This window comes from Empidonax traillii, unplaced genomic scaffold (assembly GCF_003031625.1).
Source record: "Empidonax traillii isolate 1590-97213 ecotype Southwest subspecies unplaced genomic scaffold, ASM303162v1 scaffold1090:size354804, whole genome shotgun sequence".
Lineage (NCBI taxonomy): Eukaryota > Metazoa > Chordata > Aves > Passeriformes > Tyrannidae > Empidonax > Empidonax traillii.
Genome location: NW_020956283.1, coordinates 172,159 through 196,370, shown reverse-complemented (window position 1 = coordinate 196,370; position 24,212 = coordinate 172,159). Strand labels below are relative to the sequence as shown.

At 42.7% G+C, this 24,212-nt stretch overlaps 1 long non-coding RNA gene across 1 annotated transcript in view; it reads left to right on the top strand.

Moving 5' to 3' along the window:
- The window catches only part of LOC114068568, a 53,120-nt gene that overhangs the window by 20,084 nt on the left and 8,824 nt on the right, over positions 1 to 24,212 (top strand). Inside the window, exon 2 of the long non-coding RNA XR_003573619.1 lies at positions 8,868 to 8,954. This is a non-coding gene — a long non-coding RNA (uncharacterized LOC114068568). The remainder of the gene's footprint in view (positions 1 to 8,867; positions 8,955 to 24,212) is intronic.

Genomic DNA, 24,212 nt, shown 5'->3' with positions numbered 1-24,212 from the left:
GAAACTTCGGCATTCCCTCCGCCGGTGCGCACGCCTCGCTTAGCGAGAACACCCGGCTTAGAGGGATTTCCACTGTCTCTCTGGAGACAACAAACGGAACCGTGAAATATTGATTTCGAAAAACTCTTCGAGTTTTAGGTGGAAGACGGCTGCCTTTTTCCTAGGAACAGGGAAAAAAAGATTTTTCGCACGGAAAACGGGGGTGGAGGCAGCTGCCGTGAAACCTCCTACCGTCCTGCCTCCAGCCAAAGGGGCTACTGATTCAAGCCATTCCGGACTTTAGAGGCCGTTACTTTGAATGTCAACATGATTAGGCAAACTATTTGCCAAACGTTATTCTATGAAGCCCAAGACCTACCCCTGCCCCTCAGACAGCGTCAAGTAGTTTCTTACAGAAAGCGGTGTGAGCAGTCCCTTCCAGCCCCGCCGTGGCACCTCCACTCGGGGGTCCCCCTCCCCGCTGCCCCATGTGCTCCTGCTCAGTAGGTTCACGGTTCCCCCCCACACCTCCCTGCATTCCGCGTGGGGAGCAGGATTCTGCCCCCTCCTTGGGGGAAGGCGGCCTCCAACGCGGGGGAGAGGAAGAAGCCGGGTGGTGACAGCGTGGGTGCCAGTGGGGAGCCCCACACCCAGGGAGCCCCACATCCGGGGAGCAGCTCCGGGGCCCCGGCTGTGGCGTCGCTGAGGAGATAAACGCCTCTTGTCCCTGGAGAGGGGACACGGCACAAAGATTCGCCTGACTCGAGGGAAGCCGAGGACACTCAGGCTGCCAAGGCCTCCACCCTGCGCTTTCCCGAGTGGGACAGGCGGCGACAGCCCCTGGTGGATTTTAGCAGGGGTTGGATCTGCCCCCAGAGGTTCCCTGTCCGGGTAGCCTGGGGGTATTTCATGGGCCGGCGCTCACTGCGGAGGGCAGCCCCAGAGCCAGCCTTGTCCCCAGGCTGTCGTGCTCCACATCCTTGCTCCAATCCTGATGCCCTTTGCTTTTGTCCACTAGTGACCAAATGGCAATTTCTATGACCTAAGTTGTAATCCTTTTCTTTGCTTACCTTCTTTCTCGAACGATGTGTTTTTAGTAATTTTGAGAGAAGTCAGATACTTATGGAAATTTGAAAAAGCATGACTGACTTTTGAAATGTTTTCCCGAAACCTGTGAAAATGTTAAGCTTGGGACTGCAGTATTTTTGCATCTGCACAAAACACAAAACATGAATCAATTCAAAGGAATACCTAAGAGAGGGAGAAAAAAAAATCTATAGTCATTCAGCAGTAAAACAAAAAGTCAGAAAATTTTCTCATAAACGAGAAGTCACAGAAGAAATATATTTTCCTATATCAAAGAAGCACCTCTGAGGCTTGTATTTTCTGCTCCAACAGCAGTTTCTGTATTTTGCGGAGTGTCGTCGTACCACCCATACAGAAAAAATACTGCTCGAGAAGAAAGGAATGTTGACACACAATTAAAGAGTGACTTTCTTAAAGAACAGATTACCTCTACCTGACAGCAAGATAACAATAGAAAATAACGTTTAGAATTTTGCCACTGTGCAGAATACTTTCTGAACTTGTAAATAAACATAAACTCAATAAATATTATTCTTATTTTGTAAACTTTGCAATAGAGTTACTGCAGACTGCTAAGATCACTCCACTGACCCTCAACCATACAACACAGATATTGCCAAATTGAATTCCCTTATTATTTCTCAGAGCCAACAGTTGTTAAAAAGGAGAATGAAGACTCCCTAATTTTAAATGCTAGCTTTCGGAGGGAAAAGAAAGGGGAAAAAAAAAAAAAAAAAAAAAGAGAGAGAGAAAGAGAAAGCAAGAAAAATCGTGGCAAGCTGTTTTTAAAGTGAAATAAATTTGAGATGTCTGTAGAAAAATGGCCTAAAGGTGACTAAACCAGTGTTGTCTCTTCCTCAGCCTGTAAGTCTTCTGCAGGTTATTTTTCCCTAGTACAAATGTAATTTAATAGCCGAGATGGATATTGTTTCACTTTCAGCTATCTGCTCTATACTCTGGTCTCATTCTACATTAGATGATTACCTTACTGTCCTATATGCACAATTTAAAGGGAATTACCTATTACTTCAATTATTTGTTTCTTATCAACTGATGTTACACTACAAGGATTTGCATTGAAAGGACACAAAGAAAGAGCAAGTCATGGCACATTGCCAAATAAAAGAGTAATGTTCTGGTGAATTTAGCCCAAATAATTTACTGCTATATAAAAGTGGAAAAGTGGAAGGTGAACCCTTTGACCAATAAATCTCTTCTGCATGTGAAACCCTTATCTTGTCCCCTCCAATATATTCCACACTAGGAAGCCATCATCATTGGCTCTGGTTTGTTATTTGTAAACCTTGATCTTCTGCACTCGGTGTCCTAAATATGGATAATTAGCATCAGTTTATCACGCCTCTGCATATTTTCTCTTCTCTCCAAACATGCATGCTTCTATTGGCTGCCATTCTGTCACAGAAGATTATGGAGACAGATTGCAGAGAATGAATGTGCTAAACGAGATTAGGAAGGAATAGAAATAGCAACTTGGCCAATAAATTCCTCGTGAGAGCCTTATCATACAATTACACGTTGACTTGTTTCACACTCTCCCAGCCTCTTAATCCAACGCCCCCACCAAGAATAAAATTTCACTAATTTCTGAATTACTGCATATCCTCATGACTTGTCACTGAGAATGGTTGGAAGGAGCAACACAGTCGAAAATAGCGCGTCAAACTTCCAAGAAGAAAAGAAACTTTACAGACAGAAAGACATGTGGCTTTAAACCGGTTTTGGCCATATGCAGAGGTTTTTGTGCAGCAGAAGGGTCAGGACTTCAACATCAAGACATGTTCCTCTGCTCTTTTACTCTCTAACTCTTTATATCGGGTGTTACCTTATCCTTTGGAGGGACTTGGGGATCAGAATACGGTGCATTGATGCTGCTAAACTGTGCACCTGCTGTGCAAACGACTCTCTTCAATAAGCCTCTACAAACTCGCCAGAAAGCAATGGCGAAAACTCCTACTGCCGTCATCGGTTTCTGGGACATTCCTGAAAATGCGGTAATTGAGAAGACACCAAAAGCATGACGGCAAAGTGAGACAAAATCGTGCTGAACCCGCAAGAAACGTCTATCAGCTCTGTGGAGTTAGTTTTGTCCCTTCTGCCGCGGTTATTTCAATGTGGACATCAAGAAAACATGATTTCCATGATGTAATTAAGAGGCATGGCTAAACCCTTCAGGAAACATCGTCTTTGGAAATGCTGGAAGTGTCCATTTCCTCCCTTATCCTAGTCGAAGAGGAGGACTTGCAAGGAGTATTCATGTTGTCATAATGTTGTTTTCATTATTTTAGATATGTGTAGAAGAAGAAGGACATAAATGGAATGAGAAGTCCCAAGACCAGAAGTTAAAACCTTGCTCAGTTGATCTGTAGTCAGAGGTTTGATGTCACAGTGCACGTATCTTACAATTTAGCAGAGTTAAAGACATTTTACCGTGTTTACTACAATGAAAGGACTTACTTTAGAAAGCCAGGTGTTTGTATAACTCCAGTAATTGTTTACCCTAAAAAATGTGAATCTTCAACCGCAGACAGAACTGGGATGAAAAATATGAAGTTGTGCTATGTATTCCCGAGTTGCTTAGCGTCACTCCTGCCCGTGCAATCGGATACAGTGAAGGGATACATGTCACAAGTGTTAAGGATGAACAAAATAAGGGGATTCATTCGAGTGGGACCTTTCCCGTGCGCTTTTCCCCGATGTGGAAGCAATTCGGGATGCAGTGGAGAATCCCCTCTTCCCCCAAGCTGGGAACCGCGGGGCGGCCGCGACCTTGGGCATGGGAAACCCGTTCTGCGAGTACCACAGAGTCTTGGCCCTCTGAGTTATCCTAAAGTGGGTTTAATGATGTTAGAGTTGAAGTTTTTATATTTTATTTTTTTTTAAACCTGCCCATTACTTTTCTCTTGCTCTCCCCCGGAGTTTTGTTTGCTATGCAATCACTTCCAGATGGAAAACCGGACTGCAGTTGGGAGTCACATTCATCGAGAGCCTTAAAACCATACTGTTGCAGAAAAGATTGAGATGAGAATAGCATAACCCCGTGGGACAGCAAGACAGCCTGCTACCTATTGGTGCCTCAAGAACCTTTGTGGTCACACAAAATAAAATTTTAATAACTCTCCCTTATTTCCTTCTTCATTTTCTTGTTATACCCATAGGCTCTTATACATGTTCATATGCACGTATATTTATATGCATACACGCATATATATATATATATATATGTATACACACACATCCCCCGAGTGAATTGGGATTGGGCAGAGAAGCGTTTGCCATTAATCTGGGAACAAACCGCTAACCTCGGTGACTGGTATTTTAGCTTTTCTTTTCTCGCTTCTCTCAATGCGGGGAGAGCAGTAAAGCTTGTGTGGACTGATTGTGAGGGGCTCTGCTGGAATTTGGCAGGCCAGGGGCTTGGAGAGAAGCCCCATGCTGACTCCTATTCAGCGGGCCAGTTTTCTGCGAGCTTTGGAAGTTTCACTCAGCCGTGCACTCAATGGCTTCACAAAGCTGATTACAAGCTTCAGCGCATTCCTGAAGGAGCCAAAAGCGACGCAGGTGCAAACGAGCCGAGGGAGCCCCTTATCCCGGTGACAGAATGGGACAAGCTGGGAAAGGCTTGGACCACACAAATCCAAGGCTCACCAGGCAGCAGCAAGCCTGCCTTGGGAACCAGGGATCATTATCCTCTCCATTCAGCGGGGACCCAGAGGAGGCAGCGGCACGTCCCAAGGCTGGGGACGGCTCCCAGGGCTTTCCGTCCCGGGTGGGAGCAGCGCCACTTCACCTGGCATCCCCTCTCCGCTCCCTTCGCGGCTGCCTCAGGCATGGACCTGAGGTGCCCCTGTTCCCCCGAGCTGATTTGTATTCCAGCATCTGTTAGGCTTCAGCCTGCCGCCTGAAGTACCTCACCGTTTTTTACCACTATTGCCCCATCACACACGAAAAGCCTCCCACCCCTGTCCCGTTTTCCTCTTCCCTTACGCAGATAAACATGATGCTTAAGGGTCCGTCTGGAAACCCAGCACAGAAAATGCACTGATCCGAAATGGCAGGTTTCCTCCCAGCTGAAGTTCTGTAACAAACACCCTATTTTGAAGACTGCCTTTAATTCCAGAGAGAAACCAGCCGAGAGTGCACCCGCCTCCCCTTCCAATTACTCGAACCACTCGATTCCCACAGAAACCTCCCGCACCATAAGCGCCTGGTGAATGCTTTCTGACTCGGTGAAAACAGCCCACGGTCCCTGCCCTTCCTGTCTCCCTGGAGAGCGAGGGGGTGGCGAGGAGTCGAGGGGGTCTCGGTGCCGGGGAGGGTGAGGCGTGATTTCTTTTAATTAGGGGTTCTCGGAAGGAGTTCCACTCGCCTCCGCTCCCTCGCACCCTTTCCTCTTTCTCAGCCCTTCCCCTCCAGCCGGGAGAAGAAGCTGCACTTTACTTCGCTGCAAAATTAATTACGGCCCTTCCCCGTATCAATTACGGAGGAATCAGCCTTTCCTAGGGAGAGGAGAAATAATCAAAAGGCTTTTCAGTCTTGCTGGGGGAGGACGACCTCGGACCGCCGAGCACATAATGCGGCAAGGGAACTGCCGCGCTTCTGGCCGCTGGTTTCATATGCAAATGGAGAGCTGCCTCCAAGTTATCATTATGGTTTTATTTTTTTTCCCCTTAATGTTATTATTGTGTCGGGATTTTAATAGCCACATGCTCTACCCTTCCCTTTCAGCGAGGTTTCCTTGGCGATCAGCCACGCCGCTTCTTCCCCGGGCGTGCTGCCCCCGCCCCAGCGCCTGCCCCACGTCCATGTTAATTTCGCCCTATGGAAATGAAAGCGGCCCGGCCGGGCAGCTGATATTAAAGCGATCCCCCGGTCCCGGGGCTCGCCCTTCCCGCTCCTCGCAGCGGCCGTGCCTCCGCAGGAGCGCGGCGTGTCGGTGCCGTCGCCCCCCCCGCGACCCCCCGGGCCCACCGCCCCTTTCATGCTTGCGAGATGCTGGGGAGGCAGCGGTGCGTTTGCTTGTGCGGAGCACACCGCCTGCAAGCAGTTGCCTTGGCAGAAAGGTGCAGCTTTCTGATGTTCTTTTGTCTGATAACTAATTCAAGTTAATGCGATCTTTATGTAAAGCTAACAGCGGATAATTGTCTATTTTCTCGCCAACAATCTCCATCACAATCACTTATCTGGAAACCTGCGGTTGTATTAATCGTTATATTCCCCGAGATAAGCGTCTCTCGAATTATCAGTAAACACTGGAGGGAAATTAAACAAACTCCAGAGCCACTTAAGTTTCCTCTGCAGCTTTTAACCCCTTTCTCGAGGAGGGGGTGGGGGGAGGGAGGGCAAAGTGGGGGAACAACGACACTCCTCAAACCAACCTGGGACCGGAACGCAACATGAGAGGGGTGTGTGGGTATGTGTGAAACGGCGGAGAAGGGCCTGAAATTTTGGATAGTTTTGATGAACCGAGTCCTGCTGAAGACACCTTCCATTTGAGATGCCCATGTGGCATACAGGCACACACCTTACGCCCCGCTCGCCGGGCGGGGGGTCCGTCTTTAGCGGCCCCTGGGACCTTGTTGGCAATTCTTGTAAATCATGTAATTAAGTGTATTAGTCGCTGCAGGGGAAAGACGAGCAGCTAGGAGAGAAAACACCGAGAGATTAAGCAGGAGTCGCATGGCTTTAGGTCTGATACATGAGGAGAAGGGAGTTCTGCTTCTTTCCGAGAATCACCATATTAGCACAATTATTGGCAATATTTATACTAAAGAGTGATCTGAACCCCAGGAGGGTAACAGAGAGCGCGCGCGAGAGAAACTACTGTGGGAATATGTTTTACTGCTCAGATCCCATCAGTTCCGTTAGGTGTAAGGAAATTATAGCAAATTGTTCTGGAAACCCCTCCAGGGAAAACATACTTGTATGACAAAGATTTTGTCTTTTTGAGATGAAGTCAAAACATCGGTGTCAAATGAAACTCATTTTAGGGGCGCTGCCATGTGTGTGTGTTTACTCGAGTACCTGGGCGGGGGGGGTGAGGGGAAAGCAGCCCAAACCATGACGTTTCAGTCGTGAATCTGGGCCAGCAGAGAGTTTACAGCTTCTTCGGGAAAAGCGAGGAGTCCTCCAGCCTCCCCTCGCTCCCCTCCACGAAGCCCGGGCTGGGGGCACTGCCGTCCCGGGGGTGGCTGACAGCGCTCTGCGCGCTTCACCTTTCTAGGAGGGTTTTCCACGTCGAAAGAGCTTTATGAGCATTAATTTATTAATCCGGGCATTTGGTTACGGAGCAGGCACTCGGGAATTTCAAAACTCGTCTCTATGATGAGCTTTATTAATTGTCAATTATTTTTTTAAGCAAACTGTTATTGACAAAGTTTTCCAATGGCACGACTCCCTGCCTGGGGAAAGGTACGACTAGTCTAGGAAAGGTGAGGTTTGGGATGGAAAAAGAAAAAAAAACGAACCCAAACCAGAAAAAAAAGTACCCCCAACGCAACCAAACACAAACAAAACAAAATACCTCAACGAAACACACAAACCTCCTGTTACTTATTTGTGTGTCGTGACGGCGTAGTTCCAAGTATGATCAGGTTTTTGGTTTTGTTTTTGCTTTTTTGTTTTTGTTTGTTTGTTTTGTTGTTTGGGTTTTGGGGTTTTTTGTTTGTTTGTTTGTTTGTTTTTTAAAATAATCTGTTAACGGCTTAGATTCTCGAATTATTTCTCTCGAGCTAAAAGTTCCCAGGGTAGCTTTTCCTTATGGCATTCGAGAATCATCCCACTTCATCTCTCACCTGAATCTTGTCATCTGTGCCATCTTGAAGTGATCTGTGAACAATACTGGTCCCTTGGACAGCCCAAGCTGGTCAATCAGGCAGAACAGACTATGCAAATGGAATGGAAAGGCGAAGCGATGAAGAACAGTGGCCCCCATTGTCTTGGGCATTTCAAAGCGAAGCCCAGCTGCAGCAGGCGTTGCTGTCTCGGACCCTTGGTTGCTACTCTAATGTCATCATTGCAAAACATCACATTTTGAAAACTCTACAGTCTGAATGCATGATCAGCCCTCCACAAAGATTTCACTTTGCCGTGACATCTTTCGAAGTCACCAGAAAAAAAAAGTGGGTAAAAAAAAGTGTAAGAAAAGGGGAAAAAAGGGGGGGAAAAAGCCCCCCCCCCCCCAACAACTGGGGACTGGGATCCCAGCCACATTGCCCGCTCACATCCCACAGTCCCTCTCCGTCCACTCCTAATAACTTCAGTGCAGCTGACGCCTTTTGCAACCTTTTGGTGGACGCCTCGCCTTTCTTATTGTCGTGTCAGATGATGATTTAAGTTGCATTTAACTTATTTTCTGTCAGGTCTCTTTCAGGCACTCTAATAAACTAACTCCGAGGAACGATCGCTGTGAGCAGGCAGTGAAGTATTTAGTCACAGTTCCTTCCAAAACTTCAGATATGCAGGGCTTTAAAAGAGTCAGGCAATGTCTTTACGAGTGATTAAACCAGCAGCTAAGCTGGGTATTTACGGATCCGTTAGGAGTTTTTGTAAATACTCGGTTTCTTAATACAGTCATGCAGTAGCCTCTCCTAACTATTGCTGCCAGCTCTGCTCCAGCTTCTCCTCCCGGCACTGGTCCCAAAATTAGCCCTGCCATGAGAAACGAACTGAACTTTCAGTTCAGTGAAGCTGAGGCCTGTCAGATGATTAATGTGCATTTTCAAGGGACGAAATCATTGCCTGTGTTTCACTTATTGTTCCTTTTCATTTTCTTTTGTCTGTAGGTGACACTTGTGATCACCATGTGGTGAGCAGAGGAAACTCCCCTCTCTTCCACCCTCATGTCAAGAGCCTGTGCTCAAGAAGCAAAGGTCTGTACCACTGGTATCTAAAAATATTGGAGGTTACCTTTGCCTCTCCCTAATCTCCTATCTCACAGGACTTAGTGAATCCAAAGCTTCTTCTTCAACAACAGCCTTACAGTGAGCCTACAGAGATGGATAGCACCCCAGCCTCAGACATTGCCTGGTTCATAAATGGAGTGGTCACACATATTAGTGGTCACCCTTGAGTGTGGACTGTTTAGCATTCATGCAGGAGCAGAGAAGAAAGTTTCATTGGTCTAAGAGAGCTGAGCTAAGAAACTCTTAATTACAGTATTTACAGGACAAAAAATAATTCCATGTTTCTTTCCTACCCCTTCAACTGGCTCTTTCCCTTTAGATTGGATAGCAGATTCTATAATAACATCACATAAATTACAAAGGATGGAATTATTTAAAAGTAAATAATTATTCACTGTGATTTGATTGGCTTCCTAAAATTAAGGTTGCCCCATTCAGAATGCAGTGGTGGCTAAGAAGGAAAAGATGAGAATAGCAAAGAAAACCAAAAAGAGCTTGAAGTGAATGAGGCAAATAAATCAATGCATAGGTACTGCTTCATCTTCTGGCTGAAAGATCTTTCCCCTTGCCAAAGAGAGTTTTCCGAAGACAAGTACTGGGTTAAAAAAAGACCTATTTTCAACTACATCAGCTTCATGGTCAAGTGAGTAATAGCAGCAACTCAGACTGCTACCCAACTCATAAAAATGTTTCTAAAGAGATGAGATTAATTGCAAGCACCCATCTCTGCCAGGTATTTGTTCATTTACCACCTTAAAAATTTACCTACTAGATAAATGGATCCCCCAAAATCTGTGTACTGGGAGGTGCTGGACATGCTTTAGGTACCCTATGGGTCGCTCACTTGCTGGATTGAATGCAGAAAAGAAAAAAGCAATGTAGGCAGCCAGTGCCTACACAGAGGACAACAGCAATGCGCATGGCCAGGTGCCAAATGCCCTCTTACTGTAAGTGGGTGCATCTTCATCCAGGTCTCTGCTGAAGCACTTCCAGAAAGAGGTTGTGAAGGAGGAGCTTCAAAGAGGAGCAGCAGCTCATCACACCTACCAGGGAGGTGTTGCCTTGGGGATATGTAGAGGTGGGGGTCCTCTCTGTGGACACCACTGTTCCCAGCTGATGATGAGGTGACCAGACCACGGGAGAGGGACAGGTGCGCACAGAGTTGTCACCATTTCTGATCCAGACATGTCCCTCCCCCCCATCAGCCCTATTCTAAGCCCATCGTGCCTGGTGGACCTTACCCCTTTTCAGCAGCCTGCCAGACTCACATACCAGGGATGAAAACCCAAAGGTGTGTTGTCTTGCTCAGGCTCTCTGTCCCTTTACAGCACCAAAACAGTTCCCATCACCCCAGGTTAATGGACTGGGCTCTACTTGGAAGGAAATGATCCCTGATCTGCCCCATGGGCAGGGGTTGGAATAACCAGGGAAAACCTTCTTTTCCAGTGGCTCCATGTCCCCCTGCCAATAGGAGCTAATTGGAAACAAGATCAGCTGCTCCCTCGAGGAGCAGAACTTTGCTTTTCTCTCACAGCTGGAACTTCTGCCCCTTCCCCCTACCAGCCCCAGTCCTGGTACATTCAGCCACAGTTATCTCTGCTCATGCACTGACTGTATTTTTCATGTTTATTATCATCCAACCCAGTGTAGTGCCATCTGGCACAGGCACAACGGGGGGAAGGAAACCATATATTCAGCAAATGGAGCATACAGGGTTTAGGTTTTGTTTTGCCTTGTTTTTCTTATTCTTCCAGTTTCTGTTTAAAACTATGTGGAACAGATAGCTGAGCAACTCTCCCTTATGAAAAATGATCAAAACTCCCAGTATGAAAAATAAAAATTACAGAAGAGCAGAGGTGCCAGGAAGAGACAAGAACCTCCTTCTGCTGAAATACAGTTTCTTCCTTTCCTCCTTCTGCATTTAATTTCATCTTGTGCTCAGATAACTACTTCAAAATGTTTGTGTTAACTCTTTTTATTCAGGATTTGTTCTGGTCTTTCAAATAATTATTTTACTGCAAGATGTGTATTTTAAGCAAGTACAAACCACTCTCCTCTAGAGCAGTAGAGACACTCCGCACTTCTCAAAACCTTTGCTGTTTCTACTTCCACAATAAAAATACAAAAAAATGCATCTCCAGAGTAGATATAAAAAAATACATATAGTATTTTCAGTGGAAGCTAGCACCTATTGCATCGCCACCTTAATTCAAAGACAGTTTTATAACAGAATTGTACCATCACAGTGTATTTCTTCCCAGATAATTCATGCACTGTAAGATTATCAGTGGAGTTGTCTGTGGAAAAAGTACTACACAATGCATTGTATTACCTGATTCGTTTTCTTTCAAATTTGACTTAAATTTTAATTTTGGCTAATTACTGTATTGTGATCTAAGTCAGCAATCTCAAATTAACTATCATGTTAACTTTTGAAGAAATCCTACAAATGCATGATAATGATGAAATTTAAATTACTGACGGTTACGGTGTAATGTCTACACCATGGAAAACCAAGCATTTAGGTATTTTAATTTCATTTGCCTATATAGTATCGTGGTTTTCCTTCTTAATTTTTCAGAGTATAATTCTCTGCCATTTCCAAACTATAAAAACTCTATTAAAAAACCTGTTTGGGGTATCTGTTTATTTTGTTTTTCCAAAGTGAATGACAGCTTCGGTGCAAATGTGAGAAGAAATAGTTACTGGGAGCAAATTGTCAGCTACTTAGAAAATACACTTTGCTCAAGCCCTGATCTGGGACTGAGTGATGTCACTGTAAAATGAGTTCTAGTGGGCCATGGATCAAGGCCTTTTATATCACTGCGCCTCACTAGGCTGAGAAATGTTATTTTTACTACATCTTTCTTTTCCCGTGAAAGCAGATTAATTTGGAATGAATTAGAAATGCTTGAACAGAGATGCTCAGGTTTACTTTTTATGGCAATACTTTTAATTTTAAATGTTTCTTACAGATAAATACAATGTGATAGCAAAATAAAACTTTGCATTTTCCAGTATATTTCCACTCATTTTTAAATTTTTGTGTGAATCATACTTTACTTTTACATGTATGTGTTCATTGCCTTATTTCTGGCAACAGAGCATTGAAATTTTTACGTAAATAACAAGCAAAAAAGAGAATCTGTTGTAAAGCACAGTGTATGACAAATTCATTGAAAGAAGAAAAATAATTTAAATAATGGTTATTCAATAAATGTCAGGAAAGCAATCCCATGCCTTCACGGATTGAGGCTGCTATGTGACTTCGAAGAAGGTGATCAAGGAGGACTTTTTATGCAGTAACGTATGGAACATTGTTCTAGTGGTTAAGCACATAATTAGAAATTCAGCAAGTCTTACCAAAGAGGGTCATAAACAACCACGATTAAAGCCTCAAATCTCTCTCTGCTTTGTATGGCAACAGGTACAGGGGGGGAAAAAAAGGGGGAGTTTTGGTGATGACTCAGATTAGCTTCAATTAAACTTAGCTTTAACTTTGAGAGGTGCAAAGCAAAGCAGGCAAAACTTTGCTGCTCGGTGTTAGAGGTCATTTCACCTACAAATTGTTTCTAAGCATCTCCAGTAAAAGAGATACAAAAGAGAAATCAAAGTGGGAGAAGCAGTCAGAATGCTATAAATATAACACAGAATCCTTATGTTTTGGTAAGCATCAGTAGGTAACAAAGCAAATTTGAAACTATGCATCCCTTTCTTCATCTTGTATGCATTGAATAGGTTGAATTTTAAAAAAAATCCAGTCCTAAATGATTGTAGTTTTCAGACTTTACAGTGTTTGCATAAATATTAATTATTTTAATATCCAGAATCAATTATATTATTAATTTGAGTATTCAAAATCAGTGTAGTTTGGTTAAAGTATCTATAAATAATAAAATTTTAGCAGTGATCAAACAGTGGCAGAATGCTATTTCCATGTGTTGAAACTATCTTGTGGCACTTATGTGGACTGAAAGGGCGGAAGAGACTTGTCTCATTAAACCATGTCTGGAAAGACAATATGTGGAGGAACAAAACCCCATCATGATTAAACATCCCACTGAGATTACCATGTTAGTGTTAGGTCATTATAAGTGGTGGGTAAGTGAAGCAATGCTTCTTTTCGGTGGTAAGCGCCTCAAAAATTTTAAGGAATTTAAATGCTGGGAAACGTTTTCAGGCTCGCCTACTTTCCTTGTCAAGTTTCGCCCTTGATTTCCCTTTTTATTCCTCTAACTCCCCTGAAGAGGCCTTCAAAATGCATAAGCGTGGATTTATCGTAAACTTCACCGTTGCAGCTCCACTGTGATTGTTCTGATCATTTCAGGACAAATGTGACAGTTTAAACTAATGACTGAACATCTATTGTGTTAGTGCTGTTTCCTGGTTATCTAGTTATTATTTATTTCCTGCTTGTTCTATTGTTTCTTGCCTTATGAAGACTCCTGTTTGCTCTGATAAAATTCCTTATAACATGGCTGCAACACCAAGGGTTGGGTAAAGGGGGTCCTCTGAACGATAACACAAAGAGCATATAAAGAATCCATCACAGCAGTCGGTAGTATAATGCAATTTTTTTGCACTAGACATCCTCTTCACTGCTGGATTAGTCACTTCACTAATGAGCAAATGACCCATAACTCACATGAGTGGGAACTTTATGTGCAGGTCTTGCCTTTACCAGTGCAGATGAGCTGCAGCGTCCTCGCTGTTATACAATTGCTTAGTATTTATGGCTCCTTCCCATCTTTCTTGGGCATTTCGTGCACCGTGGGAGTTTCAGGTGGTTGAAAAATGCAGGACCCAGTGGCAAAACAGACACTAAGATTTATATTTTTTATTGTACCAGAAAATATTATTAAAAGATGCCACTTGCATCTAGAATTCACAAGGACCCCATAAGCAGACAATGAACTAGTTTTAAGAAGTAATCCTTGTATGTGCTAGATTCAAGATGCTATTTTCTACTACTTTATGCTAGGTATCTTTGGAATTTATTGTCCAGATCTCACTCTAGCAAAACTTTAAGTTTAAAGAGAATTTACCATACTCTGTATGAATGCAGCTTGTCTCACCGTGCTAGAAGCTGACACTGTGAAATCTAAAAAATTCGGTTTGTCTGTAAAAGGAGTGTTTACAGTTCCATTAGAATCTAAGAACTTGAAGGATCTTGCTTCTAAATGTATTCCTCCCTCTTTCCTTAATTTCACATATTGAAAATCTGTGTTTACAGAGCCCTGGGGCATCCCACCCCAAAAGGAAAGGCAGGATCCAAGATTCGTAGATGCCTGTGGTCCAAAAGAAATGACAAAAGTCAGAGGATCTGCAAAAACTTACTATGTTTTATCAGTAAATTATACACAGGACATGGAAATTGGTATGTTAGTCCCTTATCTTATAGCATAAACACACAGTGGTAGATTTGGAATAAAGGGTAGGGTGAAAGAGAAGAGAAAGAATAAAGAGAGGGAGAGAGAAAGGAAGGTCACAGGCCCTGGCTACAACACTGATCCAGCTGACGGTGTGTCAAGGGTCCTGGGGGCACCGTCCAGGCTTCCCAAGGGTACCTTTTTACAGGCAAGTTTTCCCCACCCTGGAGCTAAGTTTATCACTTTCTATGCTAATTAGTTACCATGTGCAGTTCATTTTTCTAGACTTTTCTGGAAACGAGTAGGAAGGCTTTGGGGGTCTTTCATGGTCTTGATCCTCCCCTACTGGATCAATCTTTGCTCAACAGTCCATGCCTGCTTCTTGATCTCATTTCTACACTTTCTTATTGGGCTTATCTCCAGGAGCCAGAGCAAGAATATTTGTCCAAGAAAAGTGCTGCCCTCCCTCCATATGTTTCCTTTCTCCAGCCACATCCCATTTTTTCTCACAGTGTGTTCTTACCAACAACCCTTGGTTGGATCCATGGCTATCCATCTAAGTGTGTGAGACATACACATTGGCCCCTTATAGAATCATAGAATCATAGAATCATAGAATAGATTGGGTTGGAAAAGACCTCCAAGATCATCAAGTCCAACCCCTGATCCAACTCCAATTACTATATCATGGCACTAAGGGCCACATCCAATCTCTGCTTGAAAACCTCCAGGGATGGTGAATCCACCACCTCTCTGGGTAGGCTGTTCCAGGCTTCTTCAAGCCCAGAAATTTGAGTCTATGAATCTCTTAAAAACTCAGAGTTCAGAACAAAGTTCAATCAAAAGTATATAAAATTCAAAATTTTAAGTTGGTGGATCACCTCGTGATCAGAGAAGCAGAAATGGAAGCAGAAGTACGTTCTGTACCTAATTTGGTAAAATATGACAACAAGATTTCCATACCTAGCATTATTTTTAACATATCAAAGTAAATTCTGGGACTCATTTTGTACACTTCATCCAGAAATAGTTTTCTATAGCCAAACCAGCTTTTAGCTCGGATGATAGGGCTGAATCTCTTCTGCTGAAACACCCAAGTTAAGTTTTAACTTTATACCTGGCAGATCACAGAAAATTTATCTGCCTGGCACAATAAACCCCATAGTAATTAGAAGGATTATAAGCCTTTCTAAATATTCTAAATCACGTGTCCACTCACACATGAGGCCAGAAAAAAAGTGTTTTCTCAAATCCTCAGTAAGACCCTGGACCGACTCCCACTGAAGTCAACTGTACTCTTTTCTATTGACTACCATAGATCTGAAATCAGGAAGTACCTTTAATTCTCTTCTGTTGTTTTGCATCAGTGATGGTTTTGTGCAAAACCTTGGATAAAATGTTGCCAGCGGCTCTCAGGATAGAATTTAGCTGAGCAGTAAAATGGAATGATTGGCCCACTGCTGTTTTGCATTACCTTTTATAATGTAGCAAGTATTATAGGAATTAGGTCTATGAATACCTCTGATCTTTCCTGTATTCATTTTTCTTTCAAATCAAAATCTTATGGTTAAAATGAAGTATACTTCAGAAACATATTTTATTTGGAGAATTTTCAAGGATGAAAAATCCATCGCAGCCTTCAGTAGACAATTTCAGTGGTTAGTTACTGTCACCATTGACCATTTTGGCTTTTTTTTTAAGTCAAAATTTGTCTGGCTTGAACTTCCAAGTGCAGTGTAACATGTATTCCTTTGTCTGCTAGACTGAAAAGTCCTCTACAACCATCCTTTTGCCCCCATACAGATAGTTATACGATCAAGTCACCCTTTAACCTGGGCTTTAATATGATTCATCTAGACCGAGTACCTTCTCTTTCTTCTTCATACTCTGCCAATAATGCTTTCCAGTCTTTTATCCATGCTACCTGTTCTCCTCTGATATCTTTCTGACATCCTCTAGGTTCGTAGCAAGGTGTTCTCAGGCAGCTACACAGAATTAAGACCATTTTAAAGCTGAAGCAGTGGCTTGCGTTAAGTTCTTATTAGAATTGTATTAGTCATAAAGGCTTTAGAAATAACTAGCAACAGTTGTTGAAAAAAAAAAAAAGTGACATATCATGATGTTACTTCAGTGTTAGAGCTTTAGGGACAGGGCCTAAAAGGGAATATAAAAGGTGTTTAAGCCTTGGACACTTATAGACATCAGTCTCTTCATTTGGGCTTCTAAATACAGAGGTAGGAGCCTGAAAAGAGGTGCCATTTTTTAATCTAGACACCTCTTCTTTTTATTTATTTGCAAGTGTGCTTTAATATCCTGAAATTTTCCATCTAGCTTTGGGTGAGGGCACCACTCTTCAATTCACTCTGGGGTAGTTGCCTAGTGTTTGTGTCCAGAGTTAAGATCACTGCAGCGTCATGGCTGGAGGACTGATGCAAAGTGTAAAACAATGGTACAGTAAAGCCTGTAAAGCACTTTTCTTGGGGGCAAAAATAACACATTAAACTATATTGCAATTGTATTTTCTCTGACAAATTACACTGCTGTAATTCGTGCATGCTATAAGATCTCCAGTGCAACTGCTTGTGGAAATGTTGCAGTAATGTGTGAAGAGACTTCTAGAACTTACTTTAGCTATTTTCACCTGTGATTGACATTTAGTAAACTGGTCTATGACACAGTTATTTAATGCAATGAGCATTTGGCATTTTTTACCCCATCATGCTGGTATTTTATGAAGATTCTCTAATAAAAAAAAATCCACTCAAATTTGGGGCAAAGAAATATTCTAACTTTCTGTTTTGCTAAAATACGTTTTACCAATAAAGCAAGCAATACCTCTGTAAAACTGAATATCTGTTAAACAACCAACAATCATCAAACCAAACAAATGAACAGTTAAACCTGTTACTTGAGCAAAAATGCTCACTTTCTCAGTATTCTTATGGTCAAATTTTTCTTATAGCCTTTCCTGTCAGATTTTTTACTCCTGCTTCTGTTGGTTTTGTTCATGCTTTCAGTCTGTCCCTTTCTTACACTCTTCCTGTTCTTCTCTCTCCTCTATTTCCTTCTGCCTTACAAAGTCAGTGCAGGATTCCTCTGACCACCCGAGTTTTCAAACATGGGGTGTTTGGACTCTAAATAGAGGTAAGATAGGGATCGCTGACATCAGGGCTATGTTGTTCAGAGAATTAAAAATAAGACTACAGGGAGAAAGAGGGCAGGATTCAAAAATAAATTCCATCAGAGGGGGTTTAAGAAAACTCTTTGCTGTTCAACTCTGTAGTCAGTTTCTGAGGGAGGACTATGTATCAGTGCAGTCCCACTAAGCCCTGGTCCTGTCAGGGCAGTTTCTCCCATTTTATAGCTTCAACACAACACTAAAATTATAACATGGTTCATAAGTCAGTTCAGTGCACAGCCATTTCACCTTCTCTCATCCTCCCTCACTCCTGCAAGATGAGTCTAGGGTGCAGCGACAGCCACGAGTCAATCAAGGATGGTTCTGATTATAAATGCCAGCAATGGTATAAATGACAGTGCTGAAGGAGATTATATTCAGAGCCACATACATGCTGCAGAGGTCCTGCCTTGAGATTAGCCTAAAATACCACCCAGATCTCTAGGTCCCTCCCAATTAGCACAGCCAGGCAATCTTCCTGGCGCTACAGAGGCAAAGACATATTTTTAGCTCAGTGCTGTGCTCTCTCCCCTGAACTCCTGGAGCCCCGCTGAGCCAATGGAGTCCCAATCAGTGGGCTAGCTCTGATGCTGCCCCTTCACAAAATTGCCTGTAAAGCCGGTTCAGCAAAGGGATCTGTAATGAGCTCAGCAGCTTGGGGCTCTCAGTAAACTGCAGCGGTGAAGTGAGTTCATGGCTGAAATGCCAACCCTTTTATTCATCAGTAGCACATCAATTAGTAGTTTAACAGGCAGAGGAAAGATACAGTGTGTGCTCATTTAATATTAGGCTGATTGTAGTCTGTATCTGTGCTAATTCTGGCAAATTTTCTGCATTTCAGTACTTGAGGAGAGCTATTTTCTTAGGGTTTTTTTACCATTACCCATGCTACAAAGAATCTGCCCACTAAGTTCAGTTCCAATGTATAGAATCAAAATGTAAAGATTAGTAAATAAGAAGTTAAAGTAATTATTCTTATGGATTAAACAATTAATGAAGAAAGGAAAAGGTTCCTTTAGGACTCATGTACAATTTGTGATGTTGTTGTTATACTTACAGTTCTGGTTTATTACTCACAGAGACCATTAAGCATTAATGTTTTGCATTATAGAGGAAACACTTGTGAGTTAATCAGTGCCTCGAGTTCTTCAGTGGTCCTACCCTTTCTTTCTTCCTGTCCCACAAAGAGATGATTTTACTACTTAATTAGTTCCTCTGGTCAAGGACTACGGACCCAAGTGTTGTTAAAGTTAGCAGAAAGAAACATCTGACCACTCAGCCAGAGCTCTCTTCCATCAGTAGGAGGGATGGACAAATAGTTGATGGCAAACAGTGTGTTCACCAAATGATGGGCTATTATCATTTTAAAAACCAATTGGAACAGTTTAGGGGATTTTGAATTTTGTTGTTATTTATAAGTATTCAAGAAAGACTTGCTGGGAACATATTTCAGCCAATTTCAGCCCACTGCGTGTTGGCTGTGTGCCTTCACTATTCATGCTTGTTGCTCTCCTACAGTAACCAGTTCTACAAGTCAAATGGGGTTTTTTTTGTCCATTACTGGTGAGTGGAACTAATAAATAGGAGGTTGAACTTATGAATTAATTTCTAGTTTCTCACTGGGAAATAGGATCTCCTTTTCTTTGCAGACAAGCAGAGGCCTACCTAGCTCAAGCTTAATATGTGATAGCCAACATTCGAGATTCTGGACCCTCAATTCTACTGGAAATATAGAAGATATTTTTGAAAGTCAGCAGCGATAACCAATGTTTCAGATTTTAAGGGGTTTTTTTAGGCTTTTTCTTTCTGGTGTGTTCTTTGAGGACTCTATGATGTGAAGTCACAAACCTAGGACAAATTTAATACTTATTCTCATTAATTAGTGTTACAAAAAAGTTTTATTCTCAAATACATTTTTGCTCTGTTCTCAGGTAGAAAAAGAACAAAACAGTTCAGAACTTTCTGCTATCCCTATTCTTCAATATGCCTGCATAATCGCTGCTTTTTTTGTTACCTTAAAATGTATTCTGGGGATCAACTGCAGTTCTCCCGACGTGTGCTGCATGACAGAATGCTGACACCTTTTTCTGCTAAGTACCCCTCACTCCCCAGCAGTCTCTATTATAGTCCATCAGTCAGTTTTACTGGGCTGTCCAAGCATCTCTGTGTTTCTGCCACGTACTGAGGCTCTCTAGAAATGTAGATTTGTCTCTCCACCTCATTCACCTTTTAATGGCTCAGATTTTCAATAAACACTACTGTATTCCTCATAGTCCCATTTTTCTGTATTTTCTGAGGCTAAAATAGTCCTTCCCAACAAGACAATATTGTATTCCATACTATGATGTTTTCTTTTCATGTATTACATACCTGTTTCTCTGATAGTTATATATTTTCTGTTTTCTGAAACTCCTCTTTCACCACTGGTTCATCTATCTGACCCATTCTTCAGTCCATATGTCTCGACCCATGATGTGTCTGTCATATATAAAGTGAAAGCTTTTCTCTCTGTGTCTTTGAGAATCTGCATCACTTGGCTATCACCTCTGACAAAGTTGGTCAGAATGACTGTCACACAAGGGTTTTTTCCTCAAAATATATTCCTTTTGTTTGTTTGTTTGTTTGTTTGTTTGTTTGTTTTAAGGAAATGGCTGAGTTATTGCCAGTGAGAACAAAACTGAACATTATAACATTGGAAACTGTCAAAATATAAAACTGGTGCCAATCACCATGTCTGTTTCCACCTGTTTTCTCTGTTGTTTCCTTCCTTTTCTGCTCCCCAGTGGATGTCAGATCCAATATCCATTTTATCTTCCTTCTTCATAAACACCTATACTCAGTCTCCCAGACCAGACTTTATACCAGAGTTTATTTCCCAGAAGCTCTAAATATTTGGGGTTTTCTCCTTATTTCCCTCCATTTTAAGAGTACAAGTAAGGAGGAACATCTGAGAAAGTCACCAGGGTCTCATTGATAGGACTCATTATATGACTTTCTTTTTTAATCTACGGTCCCAGTGCTCCCTTTCTCCTCCAATTCAGTCTTCATATGCTATTCTGGGGAAGGAACACATTGTGACTTTTTTTGGTTTTTTCTGACACATATTTTACATTTTTTTGTTACTAAATTCTTAATAAATGTTATTAATTATATAATAAAAAGTATAAAATACAATTACATAAACACATGGCAATGGCATCTACTAATGCAAGCAATTGCACATGACACATATATGTAAATACGCTTTCTGAATGGAATGACCATTTTTTTGTTTGCTGCTCAGGCCTTTTGGGAGGGATTCTGAGGGAACTCATGGTTATGAAAAAGATGCCCACACAGTTTTGTCACTTTTGTATAAACGCAGAGCTACCAAGCCTTTGTTTGTTGTTCGATAGGATCTTTGCTCAGTGGTGCTGTTCTTCACTGTGCTCCCTCCTAATCTTAAAAACATGTCGTAATATATACACAAACTGAGTGGCATTGACTCCAGTCTCCAATTTATGGTCATGCAATAGGAACAACTATTGCCCTAGAGTAGGGAAGGAAAAAGATGTTGACGTGACTACAGCAAAATTCACCCTATTATGAAGGACCCATGTCTTGCACCCTCAGAAGCCTGATGCTGGCTTGACCCAACTGCCTGTAGAAGTGTCAGTGAGCTCTGGCAGGTTCTGTGGCAGCTCTGAGCAGCTGCCTTTGCAGCAAGCAGTGTTTGGAGATCAGCTCTCTTCCCTCTACTGAATTCACAGGGTTCTCACACAGCACTCAGCTGGGTGTGCTCTTGTCTTTTTACCAGTACCGGGTGCTTTCAGTCACAGTGCTCCACAGTAGGAGTTTGTCTCTTATGTGCCTACAGGACAACGTGTTCTTTGGTGGTGGTTTTGTTGTCTTTCTTATTATTATGGTTATATTTACGGTTGCTTAGAAAAATAGAATGAAATAAAATGCACAGAGACAGAGACTACATTTTACACTATATTCACACCTTCTGGGGATTGCACTACAGAGAGAACTTGGGGCCCTTGCAAAACGTGGGGCTGGCTGGTGACTCCCCTGCCCTAGGATAATGCTGCCTGTGGTAGCCTAATCCAGGTGTCTGCCAGGTACCCTGTGACTCAGACATCTCTTCACAGACTTTTGTGGACTTTCAGTGTTAAGTGCCTTTTCAGTGTAAAGCAGGTCAGAACCTGCTGGAGAGGGATTCTCCAGTGTGATGCTGACAATGTTTGTTGCATGACATGGGAGGTGGCGTGATAGCATGTGGATGCCCGGTTGTACAAGGATTTGCAAGAAAGTTTTACAGGATGGCTCAAGCAGCATCAGCCACAATCAAGTGGTTTAAACTGGCCTATCAACTGTGCTAAGGTTTTCCTCCAGAGGAAAACAAGTAGCTTACTGGAGAAAGGATTTGGGTGTGAACTAGCGTGGATACAGTAAAGATGTTGGGGTGACCATGCTCTGGGTGTAAAATTAGACTAACAGTGCCTAGTGTCACAGCCTTTGTTGCAGAGCTAAACCCAGCTTCTGTACTCTAAGTATTTCCACCCGTGTATCCCAACAGGCTCTCGTCTGAGTTGGATCTGAGACTGACAATACTGCCACAGAGTTTGGGTTGCAGCACTAACAGTCGCTTTCCCTTCAGCTGATGCTCACACAGTTCTGCAGTTAAAGAGGATGACAGGCAGTACTATCCTCTGGGCCTTGACATTTCCTCTAACATTTCCTCACAATTATCCCATGGGATGCAGAAATCCAATGTGTTTTCCCAGAATTCAGTGGAAAAGAGTGACAGTCAAATTTACCAGAACTGAATGTGGTAGGGATGGCACAGAGCTTCTTTAAGCACATAGGTGACAAAAGGAAGCCTTTCTGGATGAAAGGGCAGAGTGCACCTTTGGCAAGTTTGTAGATGACAAAAAGCTAGGAAGAATGGCTAATGTGCCAGCAGGTTGTACTGCCATCCAGAGGGACGTTGACAGGCTGGGGAAATGAACTGCCAAAAAACTCATGAAGTTCAACAAGGGGAATTGAAAAGTTCTGCACCTGGGGAGGAAAACCCTCAGGTGCCAGTGCATACTGGGGCTTGCCCATCTGGAAAGCAATTATTGCTTTCCAGCAGGTCAAGGAAGGTGATTATTCTCCTCAGCACTTGTGGCATTGCTCTCAGCAAAGGAGTGCTGCTCTGTCCACTTCTGGGCTCCCCAGTACAAGAGAGACATGGACATGTTGGAGAAACTACAATGAAGGACCATGGAGATTATTAAGAGATTAGAGCACATCTTAAGAGGACAGGCTGAGAGAGCTGGGACTGTCCAGCCTGGAAAAGAGAAGTCTCAGGGGGATTTTATCAGTGTATATAAATACCTGAAGGGAAGATGCACAGAGGCCAGAGCCAGGCTCTTTTCAGTGGTGATGAGTGACAAGTGGCAATGGGCACAACCTGAAACACAGGAGGCTCCTTTTAAACATAAGAAAACACTTTACTGTGAGGATGATCGAGCACTTGCACAGGTTGCCCTGTGGGATTGTGGAGTCTCCATCCTTGAAGATAAGTCTGTTATTCAGGCATGGTCCTGGGGAACTGGCTCTAGGTGTCCATGCTTGAGCAGGAGTGTTGGACCAGCTTTCAGAGATCCCTTACAACCCCAAACACTTTGTGATTCTCTGCAGTTTATGCACCTAAAAGAACCATGTTCCCCCAGAAGTTCTAGTGGTTTGAGGAGACCCAAGTCAACGAAGAAAACACGCCACAAGTGCAGCACAGTTCCGTTCATGCTGGATCAGCTAGTCAGCTACACTGGTTGGGCAAGAGGAAGCTTTAAGAAAGCCATGGACCATCAAGTGAGGGCAAATCTCAAAGCCAAGGCAGCCTGAAGTTTGTCACAGCAATGACAAAGAGTAGTGTTTCTGAGGACCATTATCCAGAGCTAATGTTTACAGTAACATGCTTTTTCATAAAGGAAGAGGTCAAATTAGGAGCAGGGGCTACTGTATTTTCTTGCTTCAGCAGTTGGGGATCAAAACACACTTTTACCATGTAAATGAAGGGTGAAATAACAGATCCTTTTACACTGTTTTTTGAGCAGACAGGATTACAGCACAGATTGTGTTGTGAAACAAAGAATAGCTCCACAGGAGCCATGACTCTTCCTATGAATCATTCTGTCTCCACTCTCCCCTTCTCATACATCTTTTCTTTTTGTAATTTTTCTTAAAAGTAAATATCTTCTGGTTGAGAATGCCATACTAACTGAACAGCTAGACTTAAAAATGGCTAAAGATGGCCATTTACTAGCTACAATTTTATTTAATAAGTAGTGACTGATAATGGTTATTTGCCTTCCTACTTGGAAACTGAAAATACACTTTAAACATAAGCATATGCATTGTCAAAATTATAAACATATCCTTCCCCTAAAGTGCCAAATAGAAATAAAAGTCATAATACACCTCCAATATCAGAAGAGAGATTAGGGCGGAGGGCCTGGAGAGATGGGGTATATGTTTTTCTGCATAATGTTATGTCAACAACAGCTTTGTGTGAAGGGAAATTACATATGGAGCCATGCTGAAACTTACCGGAAATGTTTCGGAGAACCTGCAATACATAACAGAACAAGCAGAGATTTGGAGTAAAATGGTTACATAACAGTTAGAAATAGGAGGAAACAAGCTAAT